At 51.4% G+C, this 25029-nt stretch overlaps 1 protein-coding gene across 5 annotated transcripts in view; it reads right to left on the minus strand.

The window, feature by feature from the left end:
- Pald1 (phosphatase domain containing, paladin 1) overlaps positions 1 to 24686 on the minus strand; it is a 63891-nt gene extending 39205 nt beyond the window's left edge. For 2 of the 5 annotated variants that reach the window (XR_380400.4, XM_006513707.4), the window contains exon 1: positions 24432 to 24686. The gene's annotated coding sequence lies outside the window, so the exon portion shown is untranslated. Of the gene's footprint in view, positions 1 to 11793; positions 11895 to 24431 lie in introns of those variants that run through there. The other 3 variants (XM_006513706.4, NM_013753.2, NM_001372378.1) reach the window with 3 other exon arrangements.
- Positions 24687 to 25029: the final 343 nt, after the last annotated feature.

Below are 25029 nucleotides of genomic sequence, written 5' to 3' on the forward strand. Positions count from 1 at the left end.
CTAGCGGAGGGCTGGAGAGATGGCTCAGCAGATAAGACTGCTCTTCCACAAGTCCCAAGTTCAAGTCCCAGCAACCACATGGTGGCTCACAACCATCTGTAATGGGACCTAGTGCCCTCTTCTGGGGTGTCTGAAGACAGATAAAGTGTTCCCATATACATAAAATAAATTTTAAAAAAAGTAAAGAAAAGATAAGTAAGAGACTCGAGGACTTGTACACCTCCAACAAGCACTTGAGGTGACCTGACCGTATTCATTCATCTTCAATGACACATTTTTAAAGACTGGGTTTTCCAGGCTGTCACCCAGGTGGTCAAGTGAAGCCCTGTGGTTACTTCAAAGTAAGAAGTTCTGGGGGGCTGGAGAGATGGCTCAGCGGTTAAGAGCACTGACTGTTCTTCCAAAGGTTCTGAGTTCAAATCCCAGCAACCACATGGTGGCTCACAACCATCCTTAATGAAATCTGACTCCCTCTCCTGGTGTGTCTGAAGACAGCTACAGTGTACTTACATATAAAATAAATAATAAATAAAATCTTTAAAGAAAAATAAAAAAAAAAGTTCTGTGTTTTTGTTTGTTTGATGTTTATTTATTGTTCTGTAGCTCTGCCTGGCCAGGAACTCATTATGGAGTCCAGGGGAACCCATGGGAACCTCAGCCCCCTCTCCCCACATCAAGTCCTGGGATGATAATCATAAGCCACTCCACGCCCAGAAGTCCTGAAGTTTCTTACCAAGGTAAGCACATGACTGTCACGTGACTCTCGGCACTTCCACTTAAAAGGTTCCGGAGCCTTAGGACTCAGGGCCAGTGTCTGAAACCAACCTCACCAATGCCCATCAACTAACAGACAGAGGAACAAAACACTACAGATCTTGTGGGGATGCACTCAGCAACGGCAGCGTTGCAGAGGGCACATCGCCGTAACAGTCACATCAAACAAAGGGAAACAAGCCAGGTCCCAAAGGCCAGCTCTTGATACTTCATGGCAGCACACAGCCATCTAAAAAAGGCAAGAACAGGACCTTAATGAAAGTCAGCTGCAGGGGCCGGAGGCTGCACGGGGCTTCAATGGCACCTTGGAGAACACAGCTGACCTGGCTTGCCCAGAACAGCAGCCGGGCAGCAGACACCAGCAAAGGAAACTGAACTTTCAAGATCAGTGAGCACCGTGCACCTAGCACCTTCAGCCAGGGGCCAACAAGCCAGCTCTGCCCTCCACAAGGTGGAAGGAAGTGCTCCTACTACAACACACAGCCCACCTTCTACCCAACAGATGCCCAGCACCTGCAGGAAGCCTCCCTGATCGTGGACATGCCTCTGCCTCCTAATTCCCACAGCACCATAAAAGCCGCTTCTCGCTGCCGCCACACAGCTTTCCCAAGTCGGGACCAGCTGCTTGCTTCGAAGAAGGAACAGAAGACCAGACTGACCCCAAAAGGATCCAGCTCCTAATCGGCAGGGTAGGAGTCTCTCCATCACTGCCCACCCTGCCAGGTGGGCCACTGTCCTGGCCGAGGTTGGCGTTCAGCAGCAAGCAGACACAAACCCTGGGGTCTCACATCAGCACCAAGGGCCGTTCACCCACACAGAACATGGTTCTTTCAGGAATGACTTTCTTTTTTAAAGAATTGTTTATTTCATGTATATGAGTACACTGTCGCTGTCTTCAGACACACCAGAAGAGGGCATCAGATCCCATTACAGATGGTTGTGAGCCACCACGTGGTTACTGGGAATTGAACTCAGGACCTCTGGAAGAGCAGTCAGTGCTCTTAACCGCTGAGCCATCTCCCCAGCCCCAACTTTTTCCTCTTCTAAGTTTAATGACGGTACGAATTTCAAGGCTGCGTACAGGTCATGGCGCCTCCTCTACTACAGCAGCTCTTGCAGCCCTGCATCCCTCTAGGACCATCCCTCTGTGGAAGGCCACTGCTACAATTCCGTGGACATTCCAGCCATCAGCAAGGAAGCCTAGGAGGTGCTTTCCAGGACAACAATGGACCGGGTATGGAGGGACTCCCCAGGTGACTCAGCTTAGCAAAGGGCGGGTCCTGTCCATCCTGCACCTGGGTTGGTCATTTGTGACCCTTGAATTCCCTTCCCCCCAGCTCTTCCTCTTTAAAACCAGAAAGGCATCCATCAGAAACTAAATGAAACCTTCGGAGGGTTGGAAGGAGAGAGCCCTGTTACTGCTTCCTTAAGTCTTTTGTCCTTTTTCTTTTGTGTTTTTATAGATCTTGAGGTTGAGCCTAGAGCCTGTGAAAGCTTGAGTTCCAACCCCAGTACTGCATAAAACAGGCATGGTGGGACACACCTCAAACACCAAAACATGGTTGGTGGAGACAGAAGGATCAGATGTTCATGGTCAGGGGCTAGAGAAAGTGCACCCAGTGGTTAAGAGCACTTGCTGTTCTTGCAGAGGACCCAAGTTCAGTTCCCAGCACACACATGGTGGTTCACAACCATCTGCAACTCTAGTTTCAAATGATTTACCAGCCTCTTCTTTTAAAAAATAAAATAAAATAAAAGAGATTTATTTACTTCATGTTTGTGAGTACAGTGTTGCTGTACACACCAGAAGAGGGCATGAGACCCCATTACAGAGCCACACCATGTGAGCCACCATGTGGTTGCTGGGAATTAAACTCAGGACCTCTGGAAGAGCAGTCGGTGCTCTTAACCACTGAGCCATCTCTCCAGTCCCTTATAAGCTTCCTCTGACCTCTAGGGCCCCTATGCATGCATGCAAGCAAAATACACAAAACTAACTAAATAAATCTAAAAAAGAAAAAGAAAAAAGAAAACAAACCCTTTTAAGTCCATGGTCAGCTGGAGAGAGGCATTCCTTCGTGGCCTGGGACATGAGAGCATGGGGCTTGCTCGTTCTCAAAAGCAAGACCAACCAAGACCGACCTACTTGGGAAATATCCCTGGGAGACCCAGAACACCCTAAGGCTTCTACCAGGGTTTTTAGCCTACATCACCCTTAAGTTCAATCAAATAGACCATAGCTGGGGCCAATGAGATGACTCAGTGGATAAAGGTACCAAGCCTGAGGACCAGAGTCTGAGCCCAGGATCCACACAGAAGAGAACCTACTTGCAATTATCCTTTGGATGCCACAGGTATCACAGGTAGGTATGCTATCTGTGTGCCCTGGTTCCATCTCTCTCTCTCTCTCTCTCTCTCTGTCTCTCTCTCTGTCTCTCTCTGTCTGTCTCTCTCTGTGTCTGTTTATCTGTCTCTCTCTCTCTCTGATAAATAAACAATATTTTTACATTACTTTAAAATGCCAGAATGATTTACTCCCCCAGGAAGGGCAGGCATGACTATCAAAAGTATACCACCTAGCCAGAACCCAGATTTTTATTGTACATACTTAGGCCATGTGACTAAATTCTGGATAACAGGACGTAAACTAACATGTTGACTTCCAGAATCCTTTCCTATGACAGCTTTCCTTCCTTTCTCCCATTCTGTGCCCTGGGACACATACGAGAGCAGACATGTTGCGGCCATGTTGGGTGAAGTCGGAACCTAGGAACTGTGGCCATTCAAGTTCCCAAGGGAAACCATGAAATAGGGCCAGCACGGCAGGTCCGATCGACAAAGCCCTGAGGAGCTTGGATAGCCGCAGAGAAATAAACTTCTATCTTGTGTAAACTCCTGTTATTTGCCTTTTCCTATGACTTACAGACGAATCTAATCCTGACTAATGCGCCCTGTTATTTTTAGGCTGGACCCTCAGTGACCGCAGACCAGATGGTCCCCGGAATGAAAGTTCTCCTCTCTTGCACGGCAATGCCAACCTTCCCTGCTGGTGGACAGGCTACACTATAGACGGAGTCCGTTCTCAGGGGACGAGGGAGGGAGGAGTCACAGCACTGGGTGGTCACAGAACACATGGCCTGCCACACACCAGGGGCTTGGGAGCAATGGAGGAGACAGACAGACAGACAAGAACCTATCATTAGGTCATCTTTGCCTCCAGCTGCAGGCTCTAGGAAGTTCTGAACCAGGCATCCCCTTTCCCCGCTGCAGAGCCTGGCCTCTGATGCTCCCGAAGGCAAAGGAGCTCAGAGAGTGCGTGTCCCTCTATCCCTCAGGAGACCTTGTAAGCCCCCAGAGTCCCCACAAGGCAAGAAGCAGGCATCAGGAGAGAGAGGCCCCAAGGCAAGCGGGTCTGCTTCACACAGAGCTAGTGAGCAGTAGTTTCCCAGAAGAGCCAGAGCAACTGCAGAAAAGCAGCTGTCCCCTTGGCTTCTGTCCTCTGCATCCCTCATGAGTCCTGAACAAACATGCTGGGCACCTCACCAAGCAGGGCGAAGACAGCCTAGATTCTTTATGGTCAGTAGAAACCTAGACTCTCTTGCCCCATGAGGGCACCATCTGCCCAATTTCCTGAGGGCTACCCGGGCCTCAGAAGGACAGCGGCAACTTACATAAGCGTTCATGCTCCACTTGGGATTCCAGCAACCCCGCAGGGACCCGAACCCCGTGGCCTCTAACCTAAACTCCCTTGTCTAGCACTGAAATCTTCCCTTCCGGGGCTAGGGAAGTGGCCAGTGAGCAGTGTGCACCTAGCATACCACAGCCCTGGGTTCCACCCTCAGCACCACACAGCAGTGTGGCAGTGCACATCTGGAATCCCAACATTTAGGAGGAACATCTGGAGTTCAGGGTGATCCTTGCTACAAAGCTAGCTTGAGCTACATAAGACCCTGTCTCAAAAAGAAATCAAATAATAAAATATCTCACACACACACCTCCCCCATGTGCAAGATTCTAGGCAAAACAACACTCAACTGAGTTTACCCAGAACTGAAGAAGCACCACAGTTTCTTTCTCAGCCTTGACTTACTTTCATTTATTTTTTAAATATTGATTGGTGAGCTGGTGAGATGGCTCAGTGGGTAAGAGCACCCGACTGTTCTTCCGAAGGTCCAGAGTTCAAGTCCCAGCAACCACATGGTGGCTCACAACCATCTGTAACAAGATCTGACGCCCTCTTCTGTAGTGTCTGAAGACAGCTACAGTGTACTTACATATAATAAATAAATAAATCTTTAAAAAATAAATAAATAAATAAATATTGATTGGTTGAATCCAGATAGGGTCTCACTATGTAGTGCTGGCTGGCCTGGAATTTTCTTTTTCCCTTTCTTCCTTCCTTCCTCCCTTCCTTCCTTCCTTCCTACTTTTCTTATTTTTCTTTTTTAATTTTTCAAAACAAGGTTTCTTCTTTTTTTTTTTTCGAAACAGGGTTTCTCTGTGTAGCCCTGGCTGTCCTGGAACTCACTTTGTAGACCAGGCTAGGCTGGCCTCGAATTCAGAAATCTGCCTGCCTCTGCCTCCCAAGTGCTGGGACTAAAGATGTGTTGTGCCAACACCGCCTGGCTCACCTGTAAAATTTTATGTGGACAAGGCTGACCTTGAACTCACAGAGCTCTGTGCCCACCTCTACCTGGAATCAAAAGTGTGTGTCACCACATCCAACTACATTTCTTTAAAATTTATTTTATTGGGGGGGGGGCATTTTTCTGCCGTGGTGCTCATGGGGTGGTCAGAAGACAATTTGTGAGGGCTGGTTCTCTCCTTTCACCAGTAGCTCCTGGCATCATTACTAGGAGCTGCCTTTACCCACTAAGCCATCTGGTTGGTCCCTCAGCCCCGACCTCCTGTCAGGCCTTGGGGTCGGCCTCGCCTTCTCTGTGGCCATCTTTGTTTCCGTGTGGATGGTGAAGGGATGGACCAGATGGGTGGTTGTCAATCATCTGGCAGCTGACTCCTTCAGGCATGTCAAGACTTCCTGACAGTGCAGTGCTCAGCCCAACACATGCAGAGCCACTGAGCTGGCTTCTGCCTCAAGGTGGAACTGCGAGCCTCCATCCCCAGACCTGCTCCAGAAATGCTCCCAGAAAGAGATGCTAGCATGATGACCAACCTTTTCGGCTTCTCTGGACCACAACGGGTGAAGAATTGTCAAGAGCGACGCAGGGGTATCCACACTGAAGTTTACAATTATGAGGCCATACAGGCATGTATTGTGTCATGATGGGGCAGAAAGGTGCCGTCCACAAAGAGCACTGTCCTGAACTGTGCAATTTAGTTACAAAAAAGAAAAAAAAATCTCAAAATCTGTTGTTGGGTCATGTGATGGTTTATATATGCTTAGCCCAGGGAGCGGCACTATTAGGAGGTATGGCCTTGTTGGAGTAGGAGGGTCACTGTGGGTATGGGCTTTAAGACTCTCACCCTAGCTGCCTGGAAGCCAATATTCTGCTAGCAGCCTTCAGATGAAGATGTAGAACTCTCAGCTCCTCTTGCACCATGCCTGCCTGGATGCTGCCATGTTCCCACCTTGGTGATAATGGACTGAACCTCTGAACCTGTAAGCCAGCTCCAATTAGATGTTGTCCAAATAAGAGTTGCCTTGGGCCAGGCAGTGGTGACGCATGCCTTTAATCCCAGCACTTGAGAGGCAGAGGCAGACAGATTTCTGAGTCCAAGGCCAATCTGATCTACAGAGTGAGTTCCAGGACAGCCAGGGCTACACAGAAAAACCCTACCTGAAAAAACAAAAATAAAACGAACAAAAAAAAAAAAGTTGCCTTGGTCATAGTGTCTGTTCACAGCAGTAAAACCGTAACTAAGACAGATCATATTCACAGTTATCTCCTTTAACAGATCTCCCAGGACACAGGCTCTTCCTTGATTCTGTGTTGTGATCTTCTTGGGTTCCACATCTGGAATTGCCTCCCCTACCCTCAGCACCCCACCACACACACACACACACCTCACTCACCCATAACCACCAGAAAAGCCTTGCTGCTATCAGCTCACACTCTAGTCCCTATAACAAAGCCCCCAACCCAACCCCACACAGTCAATGTGTTGTTTATAAGTACAGCAGCCCATAGATTTGAACCCAATACATGTAGTTTCAAAACATCTCTTTACTAGGTGAATTTCACATTTCTTGCCCCTCCAGAGCCCTGTGAGGAAGAGGGCTATTGGCCCATTCAGCAGATGGAACAAACTGAGGTCCCAAGTACCCGTCTGAAAAGCCACTTAGCTTCTCACAGGACACAGAGAAGCAGGGAGCCAGAGAGCATGATGGGTGGAGGGAGTGTCCTTCCCAGGGCCACAGCCTCCCACATGCTCCTGGAAGCAGATGCCCAGGAATTAACAATGGAGCTAAAAATAGGCTGATGCATCTTGAGGACAGTGGCTGAGTGAGTGGCCAGCTGCAGGAAACATCTGCCCCAGCTTCAGAACAAATACAGGGAAGTCACCACAATCCAGGGTTCCCCTGATGGGGGAACCAAAGGGCTGGAGTGGAGTCAGAAAACTTTCAGAGTGGGGAGGGAGTGGGGAGAAGATGCTCCTCTCTCTCTCTCTCTCTCTCTCTCTCTCTCTCTCTCTCTCTCACACACACACACACACACACACAAAACCTGACTCTACTCCACACACACACCTACACACAACACATATGTATATACACATGTGAACACATGCTCACATGTGTGCACACATACTCACTTGTGTATACACATACACATGTGTGTACACGTGTACACACACGTTTTCTGGTCTATACCTAGAGCTCAGACTGAACCCTTCCTTCCCAGGCCTTGCCCCTCAACTCCTAACTCCAGGCACAAACACACGTGTGCGTGGATGCTCACAGTAGAGTCAGACACACACACACCCCCTTCAGAAACCAACACGTATCTTAGCTTTGAAGCTAAAGGCGCTTTAGAGGTCCCATTCTGTTCTCTGTTACAGAAGAGGAAACTGAGGCCCAGTGGTGGCCAGAGACCTGCCCACATTCACCAACAGTAGGCACTGGGATGGAACCAAGAGTCTCCTACCCATCTGTCCCCTGCACTTCTCTGGTTATCTGCTTGCTCGCCCAGAACCAGGGAAGGCCCTGTTTCTGGCAAGTGGTAAGAACAGATCCCCATCAAAAGGACTTGGGGGAGACTCAAGGAAGAACTTCCCTGAGCAGGCCCAGCTGTCTCCTCCAGACTATGACCCCCCAGAACCCACAATACACTGCGATCTTCACTGTCACAGGAATAGCAACATCAAGGGGCCTTGGTAGAATATCAATAACAGAAATACGGAGCAGAAGAACATCTCACTACAAGGCCAGAATGGAGTCTTGGAAATTCTAGTCACTGGTGGGTAGCCTCTCCGCTGGCAGGCCTACCCAGTTTGGAAGGCTCGGGGCCTCTCGCCAGCCTATGTCACTTTTGGTCTTGCTTTCATTCATTCCACAGCCTCCTGCTCAGCCTCTCCCCCTCTCCCCCCATGCAAAGTGAGGGAAGCTTATGCCCTCCCCCAGAAAGTCCTGGGGCTCAAGCCTTCAGATACATCCCAGAGCCTGGCCAGAGCTTGGCACAAAGGGGTCACTTGAGTAAACAAAGGATATACAGAACAGAAGGTTGGGTTCATAGGAGTCTCTCATTGAAAATGATCTAGACAACACAAGGCAATTTTAATTTTAGCCTGGGGTGGGAAACACAGTCCCTATACGACAAGGCCCACCTCGGGTAACTATCCACTGCAAATGACAAGCAGATGTGCTCGATCTCACACAGCAAAGGATTGTGAGGGAGGGTCAGAGGCCAGAGACTGTGGACAGTAGAGAGGTAGGTGTTCCATCTGAAACTACACAATGGGTGGGTTTCAGCCACTTGCCTGAGACCCTTGGGCTTCTTCTCCTGAGTCACGCCCTCCTCTTTCTCAGAGGGACCAGAAAAAACAGGCAAGCTCCAAGTTCTACCTGCACACCTTCCACACCCTCATCCATGCCCACCAGAGATGCAGAAGGCTCTGAGCAGAACTTGAAAGTTCAAGCAAATCTTTCAGTTGTTGTCCTGTTCTCTGTGTGTGTGTGTGTGTGTGTGTGTGTCTGTCTGTCTGTCTGTCTGTCTGTCTGTCTGTCTGTGTGGGTGTCTTGTTTGCAAGAGTCTGTGTGTGTGGTGAGGGTGTCTATGTGCATGTGTGTGCATATAGGGACCCAAGGCGACACTGACAGACATCAGGTCTTTTCCTCAATCACCCTCTACTGTATTCATTGGCGCAGGATCTGTCAGCTGAACCCAGGGCTCTTGATTGATCAGTCTACCTAGCCAGCTTTTTTTCCCAGAGACTCCATGACCCTGCTTTCCAAAAGGCCAGTCCAGACATCCAACACTGGAGCTGGGGACTTGAAATCCTCCCCTCACATCTACAATGGCAAGCCTTTTACCTGCTTGCTGATCATCACCTCCCCAGCCCTGGGTTTTGTTTTTTGTTTTAAGCTTTATTTACTTATCTTAGGTAAGTGAGTATCTGTATGTACACCTGCACGCCAGGCATCAGATCCCAGGACAGATGGTTGTGAGCCACCATGTGGATGTTGGGAATTGAGCTCAGGACCTGTCGAGACAGCTCCGTAGGTAAAGTGCTTGCTGAATACTCAAGGTGCTCTGAGTTCAGTGCCTAACATCCACATAAAGAAATCCTCATGCACCTTTTATCCCGGCCCCAGGGATACTGAGACACAGATTCCTGAGGCTTGCTAGCCAGCCAGACTGTCTCAATCAGTGAGAGCAGCTGAGAAAGATAGCCTCCCTGTGCTAACCTCTGACTTCCACACGGAAGCACCCCATGGGCAAGAAAACATCTGCATTGGCATTGAGATTGACACTAGTAAACTAGAAGAGAAAGGAGGAAGAAGAGGAGGAGGAGGAGGACGACGACGACGATGACAATGACTACAACGATGACCAGGTGATGTGGAGTCCCCCCCAAGACAGCACAGACACTAAACAAAGGCCAGCACCTATCTGTCACAGGACTGCAGTTCTGTAGGCATGCTTCTTGGAGTCCCAGGTCCCCAGCATCTTCATTCCAGGTCACCCAGACGGGAACACACGGGACAGTATGCTGCTTTCCCTGATAGGCTGGTATTTTATGGTACAAAAGCCACCATGGGTAAAAATGTCACAGCCATGGCAAGTAGTAAGGCAGTGTCCCACATGGACTAGCCTGTGTTCCCCATAGACACTGTGACAAAATATACCCATGTCATCTAAAAGTGTTCTCAGTGAGGCAGTGAAAGTTACCCAAAACCGCAGCTTTTCGGTATCTCTGTGCCTACCCAGTTCAGCTGCCTGCCCCAGGGTAAGAGGAGTCTGGAGGAACGCTATACCAGAGCTGGTTATGAGCCAGAGTCAAACTGGCTTTTTGGATCCAAAATCTCAAGGCATAAAGATTAGTGAGATGATACATGTAATAGTAACAGTAATCCTCAAGCCGGGGTCTGGCTCAGTCAGTAGAATGCTTGCCTAGCACACACAAGGTCCTGAGTTCAATCCCCAGTGTCCCAGAAACTGTGTATGGTGGTACAAGTTACAAGTTAGTGCCAGGAGGATCAGAAATTCAAGGCTATCCTTGGCTACACAGGGAATTCAAGGCCAGCCTGGGCTACATGATCTGCCAGGTATGATGGCAGATCCCGGCACACATGAGGCTGATGCAGACGGGTGAGTTTGAAGCCATAGAGAAACCCTGTCTGAGGGTGGTTCTTTAAGCCAGGATTTCCTCAAAGGCCTGCACCTGAGGTTGCAAAGTCACAGAAAAGCCATTTGAAATGTCCCTAATGTTTCCAAACTCTCTGCTCACTTCTAAGAATCTACTCCTGGGCCAACAAAAATGTCTCATTGAGTAAAAGAACCTGACACCAGGCCTGAGAAGCTAAGTTCAGCTCCCAGGATGCAGAAGGGAGAAAGAACCAAGCCCGGAAAGTCACCCTCTAACCTCTGTGCCAACGCCATAGCTCGAGGGTGACTCCCAGCAGGTACAGGCTGGTCTACCTACCAAGCTCCAGGCAGCCAGAGCCACATAGAGACTGGATCTAAAAATAAATAAACAGAGTCCACTGCTGGTGTCAAAAGTGTCCCCAGGTGACTAAATCATCTCCTTCCACCCAGGAATTGATGGACCGACGGTCCTTCTCCACACACTGAACCAAGCAAACAGATCCCAGCCCACTGAATGCAAAACCAGAAATGGACACCCAGCAGGCTTCCCCTGGGCCAGACATGAAAGGGCCTTGGAAAAACCAAAACAATGTCACTCCAGCTGAGCGCACACACAACACACATCTGCCAGGAAACTGTTTGCAAATGCTGGGGCTGCGTGTGGTATCTGGGAACAGGGATAGCCAGGTGGTTTTCTCGTCTTTCCAAATACTTTTTATCATCTCTGATTTTTTGAGGGTTGTTCTGGTTGGTTGAATTGGTTTGGTTTGGTTTTGTGGTGCTTGGGAACAAACCAAAAAGCATCATGCATTCAAAGGGAAAAGTCTGTTTCTGCTTTCTCTGTTGATTTTCTTATTTTCTCCATTTCTCCAACCACAGACATACTCCATACACAGTAAGGCCATTGGGACAAGCAGCCACGATTCGCTATCAACTTTATAGCCAAGGACATGCCGGTACCTCCCCCAGAAGCGGGTACGCCCTTGAGTCCCGCGGACAGACTCATAAACACCTTCCTGTAGGAAAAACCAGGACCTTGAAAGTCAGCAAGATTCGGGTTCTCTGCCAGCGCTGTCCTGCTCCAGAGGCCTGGCCAGGCCCTGGCTTCTCCACACCCCATTTCCTGCAGGGTAATGAGGGTTAAATGGGGTTACTCTGTGCTGTCTTGGCCAGGTCAGTGCTCTCGTTCACAAAGGCAGCACAGGCTCCCCAGAAGAAACTGGACACAAGGGCAGCCATGAAGCTTGCTCACCTCACACCACTGGCCTGTCTCTGGCCCGGACCACAGCCATACAGCTTCCTTGGACCCCACTGATGGGACTCCAGGCAGGAAAGGTGGATGGCTTATTTAGACAGGAAGTGACCTCGCCGGATGAAAGATGGGCCAGCATTCCATCGGGAGCCCCCACCTGCTAGTGACCCGTGGGGTCATGGGAGCCGGGAGTGTGTAGACACATGGAAGCTGGGGAGGAAATAGGATTTACTGCAAAAGCCAGGCACAGGGCAGACCCCTGGGCAGGGAAGTGATTTCATTTCACACTCTGTCCTCTTTGCTTCCGCCTCTGGTACGGAAGGGACTTAACCCTGAGAAGGCCATGTTTCTCCAAATCCAGGCCAGCTCCACACACGCTGGGGGAAGAAAATTCAGGCTTTCTCCTCTCCCCCAACACCTTAGTCATCCCAATTCACAGATGAGGAAACTGGGGCTCAAAAAGGCCAGAGACTCCAGCACGTTTTCTGCTACACTGAGCTGCAGAAGATGTTAACTACCCATCAGGGAAAGCTCCTGAAGAGGGTGAGGGAACGGAGCCTGAAAAATAATGGTGTTGTTTCCAGAAGGGAACACACACACACACACACACACACACACACACACACACACACGTATGTTCAGCATTGTTCAGAGCCTCCTAGGAATCACATGGTCTAGAACAGAGGGTGGGAGGGGGACCCCAAGTACCTTGGGCTCTGTACCAAGATGTCAGGTATCACTCCATAGGTGAGGTGTGCTGCCCAGGCTCAGCCACCGCATGGAAGCATGGCCACAGCCTAAGTCAGCTTCAGGTGGCCACGTGGAAAGGCACCCTAGGAAGGATTTGAAGTTTCCCTGGGATGGGGAGCCTGAGGCTTGGTCCCTTTATAACACCACCCCACCGGCTCTAAGAGAAGAGAAAGGAGTTCCCATAGCAACAGCAGCCCAGACCAGGTGTACCCCCTGACACCAGCCAGAGCTGGCCCCTAGACTCCAGCCTCTGCCCCAGAACCTCGCAGCCTGGACTAGAGCACTGTTCTTAGAGGCCAGAGTCTCTAAGACAAAAATAATGCTAGCTAGGGCTGGAGAGATGGCTCTGACGTTAAGAGCACTGGCTGCTCAGGTCTGTAACTCCAGTCCCAGGAGGTCTTGATCTCTTCTGGTCTCCCCACCCCCATCGGCCACCAAGCGTCGATAAACAGGCACACATTCAGGCAAAGCACCCATGCACGGCAATGGCTACCTGGGGTTGTTAACTTGACTACACCTAGAATTAGCTAAGACCCCAGCAGCTGGGCACACCTCTGAGGGTTTTTCCTGGCTGGATCATTTGAGGTCAGAAAACCCACCCTATCTATATCTGGGTCACCCCTTTGGTGGCAGCCCGCATACGAGGACATGGAGAAGGACATGTGGGCATTTTGCCTGCTTCCCCTCCCTCTTGCCAGCAAGCTCCTCCTTTGACTGGTAACAGAGCCTATTTCTTCAGGATTCCAAGGTATACTGATACCCAGCTGAGACATCCAACCTCGGGGACTGAACAACTATTGGAGTTTTGGACCTTCTGTTCGGAGACTAACCAGACCACAGCCCGTAAGCAACTCTAATAAATCCCCTTTACACAGAGATTCTGCCATCTTTCGGTTCTCTTCCTCCAGAGATCCCTGACTAATACATGCACATAGAATAAATAATACAAATATTAAAATAATGAGGATGGCCAGCCAGGCTGAGATGACCTCAGCCAGACCCACGCACATGCCCCCCAGACACCTGCCTCTGTGGTCTTGTTCCTTATACTGTGCAGGCCACCAAATGCAGATGGGTGGCAGAGCATACTGGCTCGGAATTAAACTGGAGTGACACCTAATGCCAAACTCACCCCACTCATCATGACAAATGGTGGCACTAAGGCCCTAACAGACTAAGCCCAGCCCCCCTCCCCTTCCCTGCTCCCCATACCCGCCTCTCTCTGTCCTTCCTGACTCTGGGCCAAGAGGGCAGCAGGGAGAGGCACCAGGCAGCATGGGAAGATGGCGGTTTGGTTTCTTCTCCTCTTCCTGTTTATCTGTCCTCACCATCCTGAAGTCCTTGGCACTGTTAGTTCAGGGAAAGTCCTGCCAAGAGGGACATCCTGCATTATAGCCATTCTGGCCTGGGCTTTCCCTGCGAGCCTCATGCTGGGCGCTCTGAGGGCTGTGTGCCTGCAGGCCCCTGCCTGGTGCTGAGGCTCCTGCACAGCAAGGAGGGGGACACCTGGGCCCTGGCTCCCCAGAGGCTCCATATACTGATGACAGAGGTGACGAAAAGGATTCCAGACAGGGATCTAAAACCTTGCTCTATAGCCAGTGACACAGACAAAACCTAGGCTACATGGTCCGTTAACCCTGTCATCCAACCCTGTTCAACAATGTAACCTTGGCCATATTATGAACTTCTCTGAGCCAGGTCCAGGTGGCACCTGATAAGTAACAGCAACTGTCAGCCTCTTCCCTGGAACTGCCCCTCACTCAACCCTCAAATGTGAGCCGTGGGCTGAAGAGATGGCTCAGCAGTTACAATCCTCTCCAGATCCAGAGGACCCAGGTTTGATCCGGAGCACACGCACAATGGCTCACAACCATCCGTAACTCCAGTTCCATGGAACCTGATGCCCTCTTCTGAACACCATGTGTACCAGGCATACCCATAACGCTCATACACATAAGGTAAAAATAATTTTTTAAACTAAAAGAATAATTCCGCCGGGCGTGGTGGCGCACGCCTTTAATCCCAGCACTTGGGAGGCAGAGGCAAGTGGATTTCTGAGTTCGAGGCCAGCCTGGTCTACAGAGTGAGTTCCAGGACAGCCAGGACTACCCTGTCTCGAAAAACCAAAAAAAAAAAAAAAAAAAGAATAATTCCATGGCAGCCTGGGCTACGTAACAAGACTCTCTCACAAACAACAAGAACAATAATGGCCCAGAAAGGAAATTCTGGCAGGCGCTATCACATGGAGAAACCCTGAGGACACTGGTGTTTCAATAAGCCAAAAACATGAGGAGGGTCACCGTGTGCCTCCAAGTCTTGTCACCCCTATAACAGTTCATCACAGAGCCAGGAAGCAGGACAGAAGCTTCCAGGGATGAAAGAGATGGTGTCTCATCTGTACAGAGTTACTGGTTGAAAAGATGAGGTTGGGGACATGGCACCGTTGGCAGAGTGTTTGCCTCGCCTGCACAAAGCCTTGGGTCCTTCCTTACCACTGCATAACACCAGGTGTGGTGATATGCACACATAATCCAGAACTGGGCAGCTGGAGACGATCAGGAATCCAAGGCTAGCCTCTGCTACACAGTGAGTCTGAGTCCAGCCTGAGGTACATGAGGGCTTGTTGAAAGACAGAAAGACAGACAGAAAGACAGACAGAAAGACAGACAGACAGACAGACAGACAGACAGAAACAGAGAGAGACAAGGACAAACTAAAACCTGACCACCTGCCCTGCTGGGACTAGGGATGGGGGCAGAGAGGAGGAGGAGGAGGAAGGTGAAGGCTACTTCTGAGCGGGCATGTCTATTCCTACAAGGCACAGTTCCCCTCCCCCACTCCAGCCTGACCTGGAAGTTGCAGCCACGGTGGGGGTGGGGGAGACTAGGGAGTCTGGACAGACTGAGTGACACTTCACTTCCTGTTGTAGGTCCTCTGTCAGCTCCTCAGCTTCCTTCTTGGTAGAACAAGGATCTCCAGTCTATTAGCCAGCAGCTCACTCCTGGGCATCTCTGCTGAGCACTCCTGGTCCTCAGAAGGCACAAGACAGCGTTATCACAACGCCCACAGGTTAGACACAAGGCACACGTCCACCCCAGGAACGCGGGAGGACGCAGTTTGTGGCTGCTCTTGCAGAGGACTCGGGTCTGTTCTCCAGCACCCACATGGCAGCTCTTCCGTAGCTACAGTTCCACAGATCCAGTGCCCTGTCTGACCTCAGTGAGCTCCCGAAACTCACAATGGTGCATAAATATACACACAGATAAAATAAAAGTACACCTTAATTGTAAGGACCACTTTGTACTGATGTGCAGTCTGGGCGGGAGTTTGTTCCCATGTTTACAGCCCAATCCCTTCCCCAGGAAGGCCACAGCATCACACACAGCACAAAGAAAGACTGTGGCTCAAGTCAGAACATGCAGTGGAGAGGGACAACTAAGCCACATCACCCCCACAGGAGCATGGCCGGTGCCTGAGTAAGGTCAAGTCTCCAAACAGGCTGGACCACGGTGGAGCGGAGAACATCTGTGTGTTCTGGGCTAAGCCCATCGCTGCAGAGCCAAGTCCTGACTCCCACAAGAAGTGGGCTGAAGAACCATTGCATACAACTTCAATAGTGCCTTTATTCTCCCCTTATCGGCAAGCCAACAAAACACCCTGCCAGGAGTCAAGGGTGACCTACCAAGACAGACATGCAGAGTCACTCATGGGTAACTGGGCTTAACTGGGAGGCCTGGTTACCCTAGTCCATCCACCCAGCCCCAAGCCACTGATACACATAGTCTGTCCATGATGTAGGTAGGAGGAGCAAGCAGTGTGGCAGGAGAGACTCTGCCACCCACCCAGCACTGGCAACCTCCTTCCCACAACAGCAGGGCTCACCACCCATGGCTGACTTTCTACTGTCCTTTGTATTTCTGCTTTCTTAGGAACCCAAGGCCTTGCGCAAGACAGGCAAGTGCTCTACTACCTAGCCCTGCTCAAAGCACCTCAAATTTGCTTCCTGGTTAAACAAAACCTAAATTCTAAGGCACTTAGGTCTATTATGCATATGTAAATTACACTGTAATATGAGTAATGTAAACAAGTGAGTGCTTTTCTCTCTGTGTGAATGCGGAATCTCTTTGAAAGGGAATCTGGGGCTGGGCTGCAGTGTGGCTCACTCTGTAGATTGTTTACTTTGCAGGCATGAAGCTCTGGGTTGGATCTCCAGGGCAGCATAAACTGGACAACATGGTCCATGCCTGTAATCCCAGCACTGGAAAGGTAGAGGCTGGAAAATAAGGGGTTCAAGGTCACCCTCTGCTACATACTAAGCCAAAGCCAGCCTGAAATACATCAGACACTGTCTTGGTGGGGATTGGGGGCATCAGTCTACAAAAACACACACAAAGTTTGACTGGCGTTATTTATATGAAGTGTCCACAATCAGAAAATCTATAGAAACAGAGAGTGGACTCATGGATCGGGGTGTAGACACTATTAATGAATGGTACAAGGTATCTTTGGGGATTCGTGAAAATGCTCTATCAATAGACCCCGGTGACAGGTGCGCCATCTGGAATATTAAACAGAAGCTGCTGAACTGAACGCCTCAGAGGGGTGCCCTGAGATTTGTATGACTCACTCTCAAGCCAGGTGTGGTAGCACAGGCCTAAAATCTCAGCACTCAAGAGGCAGGAGGGTCACAGGAAGTTCTGGGCCAGCCTGAGCTACACAGAGTTCCAGGCCAGCCTGAGCTATATAGCCAGACCTTATGGAAAGATAGAAAGAAAGGGAAAGAGAGATAGAGAGAGAGAGGGAGGGAGGGTGGGTTCTATCTCAAAAATGTAGGTTAAGCAAGGCCAGGCTGTGGGGCTCCTTAGTGACAGCTCTGTTCCATCCCCATTTGGTGTCCCTAAATTACAAGTCAACCCAATCTGAGTAAACAGGGGTTGATTAAATAGGTGGCGGCACCTGGACAGTCATCCCAAGCCCCCCCCCCCCGCTGCCCACCAGGACCCCTGGCCGAGAAGTGCTTCAGACAATAGCATTAAGACACTAAACCAAATTATTAAATTAGAAGAAAGATGCACGGTCAGAAGGGCAGGGGCTGTTTACTATCTAGGACACTGTCACGGAGGAAGGGACCACAGAGCTTCAGAGTGCCCAGAACTGACTGTCAGGGATTTGCTAGTGCCATTCGTGCCACAGGGCCCCTTCCTACAGAGGTGCGGGCAGGCCCAGCCCTCCACCCACACACATGCCAGAGAGCATTTCTGCACTGCGGATGCCCCAGCCAAGCACTCCTAGAAGAGCTGGCTAAGCAAGCAGTTTCTGGGATTTGCAGAAAACCTCTGCCCCTGCTCCTTCGCCTCAAAGACACCAAAGCTCTTCCGTACACCTAACCAATTGCCCCGGCAGGACCGTATTCCTTTACTAGAATACTTAACAGATATAAGAAACGGGGCGAGAAGCCTGCTTGTTGCTGCTGACTGGACATATCCACACCGATCCTCAGCTTTGAACTTAACTACTTGGTGGTGATGAACCACCACCAAGCAGTGTTTGATAGGGCAAATGCTTCTGTACTCATTCCTGGTCAGGCTTGGAGCAAGCGCCTTTACCCACTGTGCCATCTCAACTATCACGATATCTGTATCTATATCTAAATCTAAGTATCTATATACAGACAGACAGACAGATAGACAGACAGATAGACAGACAGAAGGATAGGCATGTTAGCAAATGCCTGTAATCCCAGGACTTGGAAGATTGAGGCAGGAGGATTGCCCAGGCAGAAACAGTCAGTCTGGACTGTTCCAAGCTGCTAGCCTGGATTCTGCTTCAAAACCACAAACAAAAACAAACAAACAAACAAACAAACAAAAAGGAGGCTAGAGGGATAGCTCAGTTGGTAAAGTGGTTGCTACATAACCCTGAGGGCCTGAGTTCAAATCCCAAGAACCATGTAAAAGCCAGACACAGTCATGCACATCTGTAATCCTAGCCCTCCCCCTAAGCCGAGGGTGCCCGCTCGTCAACAGAGACCCCGCCTCAAACAGAGCAGAAGCCAAAGACCAATACCCATGGTTTTCCTGATCTACACGCACGCACGCACACACGCACACACGGTGATGTTAGCATCTCACGGGTAGGGTATGCAGATATAAACACAAAAGGCAAAGCCTGTACCCATGAGGGAGCTCACCCATAAAGCACTTTGCTTCCAAGCACTGGAACTGAGTTGGATCAGGTACCAAACACTGAGCTTGGTGACGCGTGGTGTTATCCCTCGGCTGGAGAGCCAGATTCCTGGGGCTCACTGGCCAGTCAGCCTAGACGACTTGGGAAGCTCCAGGCCAGTAATAAATCCTGTCTCAAAAACAAGGTGGGGGAAGCCTGGCATGGTAGTACACGTCTTTAATCCCAGCACTCGAGACAGAGCCATGCGGAGCTCTGTGAGTTCAAGGCCAGTGTGGTCTACAAAAAGAGTCCAGGATAACCAGGGTTGCTTACACTGAGAAACACGGTCTCAGAAAAAAAAAACAAGAAATAAATAAATAAACCAAGGTGGGTGGAGCCTGAGGAAGAACACCCAAAGAATGGCCTCTGAGGTTATTTTCTGAACTCTGCAGTCATGCCTGAGCATGGGAACACGTGTTCGTGCGTGTGTGCATGTGTGCAGAGAAACAATTTTCACCCATTCTGCCATACAGGTGGTCAGAGTGGGCAAACAACTAGACCACCACCCAAGCTGAAGCCCATGAGAGCCCAGGGGTGAGGCCTGATGCACACTTCTCTACAACCCAGTAGCTGGTGTCCCAAGATGGCCCTTTGCCATGCAACCTTGAGCTCACTGACAAGCCGTGGGGGAGTCAGGCTGAGCTACACACACAGGAAGCTCCAAAGCTCCAAGAACCCCTGATCGCGCCCCCATGGGTATTATGGTCACAAGGACAGGCCCAGAACTTGGAAGCCAGAGCAAGGCTAACCTACACAGCCAACCATGGCTGGCTTGAAGGTCTTCCAGGTCCTATCACTAGAACGAGGCACTGTAGGGGACCACCCCTTGGAAGGAACAGAAGGGTCCGAAGATGGATGGTGGGTGGCTCACGCCTTTAATTCCATCACTTGGGAGGCAGAGGCAGGCAGATTTCTGAGTTCGAGGCCAGCCTGGTCTGCCAGGGCTACACAGAGAAACCTTGTCTAAAAAAAAAAACAGAGGGGGAGAGAGAGAGAGAGAGAGAGAGAGAGAGAGAGGAGTTAACTTAGTTGTAGGGGAGGGGAATCTAAGTCCAGGAAAAGGAAAAATGAGGAAATTCCCCCTCCCTCTGTGCTTTCCAAAGAGAATCTTCCAAAACAGCCCTGGTATTCCTGCCCTCTACTTGGGGAAGGGAAGCCGGAGGCAGGTGGGGGCTGGGGGTGAGCAGAACAGACACTGCAGGCCACTTCAGGACACTCGCCATTCTGCCTCTGGAAACGCATTTCTCCAAGAGTTCCAGTCATCCATTTCCAAGTCCCCTCCTCCTGGGAACTGTTGGGAGCCCAGAGTCTCTCCCAGTGGCTTACCCAGTTCCCAAAGGCCAGAGCGTGTTGGAACACCACAGCACACAGTGAGCCCAGACACCATATGTCTGTTGCAGAGTTGCCCTAACCACAGGTTAGACTGGATCCCGGTGCCACAGAAAAGTTCAGAGGCCACCCCACCTCTACCCCATCAGTCCCTGTGCTGGGATAAGTCACCTAACCTTGGCTAAGCCTACCTAAGTGACTGACTGACCACCCAGGCTAACTGTGTCCTCTAGATCCAATGCAGGCGGCAGGCACATGGTGCAGAATGGTGAAATTCAAGGCTGTGCCTCGCTTGCTTGTCTCCTATTTGACCAGAATCTAACCCACTTCTACATACCTACCTGTACTTCATCGACATATGTGCACGTGAGTATACATACACATGTGTGACCAGGCATGGAGGCCGGAGGTTGACACTAGATGTCTTCCAGAATCACTTTCTATTTTACATTTTTTGGAGACTGTGTCTCACTAAACCTGGTTCTCAGCAGTTAGGCTAAGCAGGCTGACCAGGAAGCCTCAGGAATTCTCCTCTCCATTTCCCTAGCACTAAACAAGCCTGCAGCCAGCACTTTGGTGGGGTTTAGTGATGGGACTTACGGGTGTTCTTGCGTGAGACCCAACTTTACCAACTGAGCCATATATCTGACTGCTGCTGGATGCTCCGTCCGTCGGATGGGACCCACACGGAAGAACCCAAATCAAAATGACATTTGGTCCTTTGTCCCCATTCAACACAATGCAATCATTGGTGTCTCTGGTGTCAACAGCCACTCTGCTAGAAAATGTAATCCTAAAGATGGCTGTGGCACCCACTGTCTCCCTAGAACATCCTGGGAGCCAGACAGTCTCCAGCCATCTCCGTACACACCGGCCTTACGCTCTTGGACACGCTTACAGGGGAATCCCTCTCCCTAGCCTGTTACATAAGGAAAATAAGCCACAGAGACGGTAAGTGTGCTTTTTTTGGAGGGTCACAGAGCTAGGACAGGGATTCAGATCTGATGGTCTGCTACAGAACTGTCTTCTTCAGGTTAGGGAAGCTGGACAGGGATGGCGCTGTCAGGACACACTGTGGAGGTAAGATCTCCAAGTGACAAGGATGTTCCTCACTTACTTTTTCTTTACCAAGTCCCAGACAAAGGCCTGGCTGGGCAACGTTGCAAAGCCAGCTGCAGCCAGGAGCCTACAGATCCTATGTCCCAGGCCCAACCCTATGCCATGCTGGCCACATGAAACATGCAAAGCCGGTCTCCAAATGCCTTGCTATGCGAGAGAGGCAGAGAGAGGCAGCGCTGCCCACCGGGAGGCCAGAGCCATGATTTGGGGCTATTCTTAGCGAACCACTGGCTCTCCTCCCAGAGGCCCAGCAGGCAGAAAGCCCAAGCTTCCACACACCCAGCCTGCCACTTCCTGACCCTTTCTGAGGACCCCAGGACAAGGAGGAGCCACTGGCAGAGATAAAGAGAGGGGAGGGGACAGAGGGGGCTGCCGCTTCCAACAAAGACTTGTACGGTGTCTACACACCAGAATTTGCCCGGGCTCCCGGCCAAACACCTGGCTGCTAAAGACTCTGGGCAGTCCTGATCACAGCCCTGTGGACTGATGGAAAGTCACTAACTTGTCATGAACTGTCTTCCAGTTAACCCTCCAGAGAGCTGGGGCTAAGAATGAAGTAACCGCCACAGTAAGTGACTGGAAGGTCACAAGAGCATTTGGTGTCAAGCTGTATCAGGGTCAGGCTGGCTCCAAAGGTGCCAAGCTAGGCAGAGAAGACAAAAGCACAGGCAAAACGTGGGAGACTCTGCTCTGTCCACGCCAGAAGGAGAAAGCTCTCATCCCAGACTTCCATATATCTCCCGCTGGTATACAGAGACAACTACCTAAGGCTCCAGGCAGGGGCTTAGGGAAGTTCAGCAGGAAAACCCCACAGCCAAGCAGGGCACAGCGGCACAAAGTGGCAGGAAGGTTCGCAGAAGTCCTGGGGTCACAAAGCGATGCCATCAAAGGCTGAAGAAGCTTCTGCTGGTGCCCCAGGCAGACTCTCAGCCCGGTCATTGTGCCGGTAGGAGGATGCACACCTTCACACTAAAACAGAACACTTTGGGGTCTTCTAACCATCTCCAACATGGGATAGAAAAAAATCGACAATCAGTGTGGTGGAGCATGCTTGCGACCTTAGTATCCAGGAGGTAGGGACAGGAGCATCGGGAGTCTAAGGCTCTCCTTGGCTACATAGTAAGTTCAAAGCTAGCCTGGGATACATGAGGCAGGAAGGAAGCCACGCCACACAGCATCTGAGTACCTGTTCCACGCTGAACAAGACGACGTCTGGCTCAGCAGTCATAACCACAGCAACAGTCACTTGGGACTATGTCTCAGCATCTACAGCTAGCCAGACCCTAGCCTTGACTAGCAGGTGCCTCTGGCCTGTGTATGTGCCCCAGCCCACCAGAGGCAGGGCACAACCGGCTCCCGGTCTATCTAGTTCTTGAGAACCTTGAGACCTGATGTCAATTTAAATGCATGTCTGTTCTTCAGTGGGTCTACCTATTTATACATCTGCTGCCCAAGCCGACTGCAATGCCAGGAACACAAGCCTGTCTCTAAGTGTCTGTGGTTATCACTAGTTCTCCTTCACATGCTCACAAACACTGTCCCTCACATGTCCATGCTTGTGGGGTGCCAGCCCACCTCATTCTGTGCCTGTTCTCTGGTAAATATGTCCAGTTCTTCCCTGTGTCTGCCCACAGGGCTCTATACACCTGCATATGAGTTCATGTTCCACCCACACGACTCTCTCTCCTGGGCCTGGGTAGCTCCCACTAGAAGAACTTTTGCCTGGGATACACTACCACCGGCTCCAAAGTATGGGGAACAACAGGGACGGAGCAAAGTCTCAGATACTACAGAGCGGCAGAGTAGGGTCAGAGTTGCCCAGAGCCCCACCCTGTCCACTCCATCACCAGAGAAGGGAGCAAAGTTGGGCCACCTCAGGCCGGTCTGCCCCCACAGGAAACCGCGTCTGGTCAATGCCTCCCACCCTTCCCTCCAGCCCCCACGAAGGAGACTCTTCAAAAAGGAAGTCAGGGCTTCCTCCTGGAAGGCTGGCTCAAACCTCAGCAGCCCCAAACCTGCGCTCCATCTGACTGGAGGAAACAAATGGGTCTTTGGACACCACCACCACCCCCAAAGCAAACAAAATATGGGGGTGGGGTGGACACACAGAAGCAGGAAGTCCTTGCCAGCCATCCTACGCTTGTTGCCCCCATCCCATCCCCCCACCCCCGCCCCCGCCCCAGCACCACCGCCGCACAAGGCGAGGTGCAAAGCGGTCCTGATTAGTAATGCTAATGAGGAGGGTGGGGTTGCCTGCACCAGGACATTTAAACACATCTATCAGCAAAGTCACAGGACACCCAGCGAGAGTACCCTCGCTGCGCCGGTGTTTTGCAATTCCCTTGAGGAACCTCCTGGCATTTTCTTCTAGGGCTACCAGCCCAGGGCTGGTATCAAACTCCCTATCAGAGAACTGGCCAAGTGTTTCTCTCTTGTCTTCCCTTGCAGGACAGAGCCACAACAGGACAGAGCCCTTCCAAGTCCTCCCACCTCCCACACTGTCTGTGCATGGCCCGGAGCCCACAGCCACAGGTGCTCTGTCACTGGCTGTGGGCAGACAAGGACCGGCCCATACTCTCTGGCTGGAAGACCAGAGATGCCTCAAGCTCACCCCGGGCCAGGCTTTTGTGGAGTCTGATTTACAAAACAAGGGCAGCTTGGCCACTACAAGGAACTGGGACAGTCAGTGTCCCAAACACTACCTTTCTATTAAGTCCATGTCTTTTGGGGGGAGGGGGGTGTCATGCTCAGGCACATGAATGTACTCACGCTCCACGCACACCCTCGCTCACACCAAGGAAACCCCACCTCAAAAGAGACCAAACCGAGCGGCGAATCAAAGCCAGTGCCTGCCAGGCCCCTCAGTTTGCTCCCTTGCCCCTGGGCCTCAAGGGTCCTGCAGATAAGTCTGGGGACCCCATGCCGGGGTCACAACGCGGCTATCTTTCCTAACTTCTTCGGAAGCCCAGCCCAGCTGGCCCGGAGGGCTCCCAGGCCAAGAAGTGCGGGTGTCGCCACTCCATGTTGTCCCTCACTCCGAGGGAAGCCAGAGTACAGGAGATGAGTCCGGGATCGACCTGCGCACAACCCGGGAGCAGCTCCAGCTTTGAGAAAGCATGGTGGCGCCGACCTGGGGCAGGCCTGGGTGGCTCGGACGCCTCCGCCCCAAACCGAGGGACCCCGATCCTCCCTCGGCGCGGCCCACGCGTGCTTACCTGGCAGCCGCAGCTCCGGGAGAGCGTCGCGCTATGCGGCCGGGGACTGCCGGCGCCGAGGCGGGCTTCGGGCACTACCCGCGCGGGCTCCAGATGACTCCGCCCACCCTCCCAGCCCATCCGGGGGCGGAGGCAGCTCCTGCTGTGTCCAGGCGGCGCAGACCCGGCCAGCCCGGGGCCACCGAGGCCAGGATCACCCCCAGAACCCCGCCTCGAGTCCGGATCCCCCCTCCCACGCCTGGGAGGGCGCGGTCACAGCTTCGGCCTCCGCCCACAAGGAGGGGGTGCGGACTTAAAGATACACTCACCCCACCACGGTCGGATAGGCACAACTCCCCTCCCCCCTCTTTCAATCCAGCCGGTTCCGGGCCAGCATCCTCCGTCTGCTCGCCCTACGCCTGGAGGAAAACCCTAGGGTAGAGGGAACCTGCGGGAGAAGCAAGTTCCTCTTTCCTTGTCTGGTCGGTTCCTTCTGGAAGATACCCAAGGCCGGCTTCCAATCTCCATGGCTGGAGAAAAATGCTTAGGCTGGTGGCGCCACACCCCCTCCCCTACTCCAGGGCCCCTGTTATGTCTGTAGCCCCGGGCTTCCCCTTTC

The sequence above is a fragment of the Mus musculus genome, chromosome 10, assembly GCF_000001635.26.
Source record: "Mus musculus strain C57BL/6J chromosome 10, GRCm38.p6 C57BL/6J".
In the NCBI taxonomy this organism is placed as follows: Eukaryota; Metazoa; Chordata; class Mammalia; order Rodentia; family Muridae; genus Mus; species Mus musculus.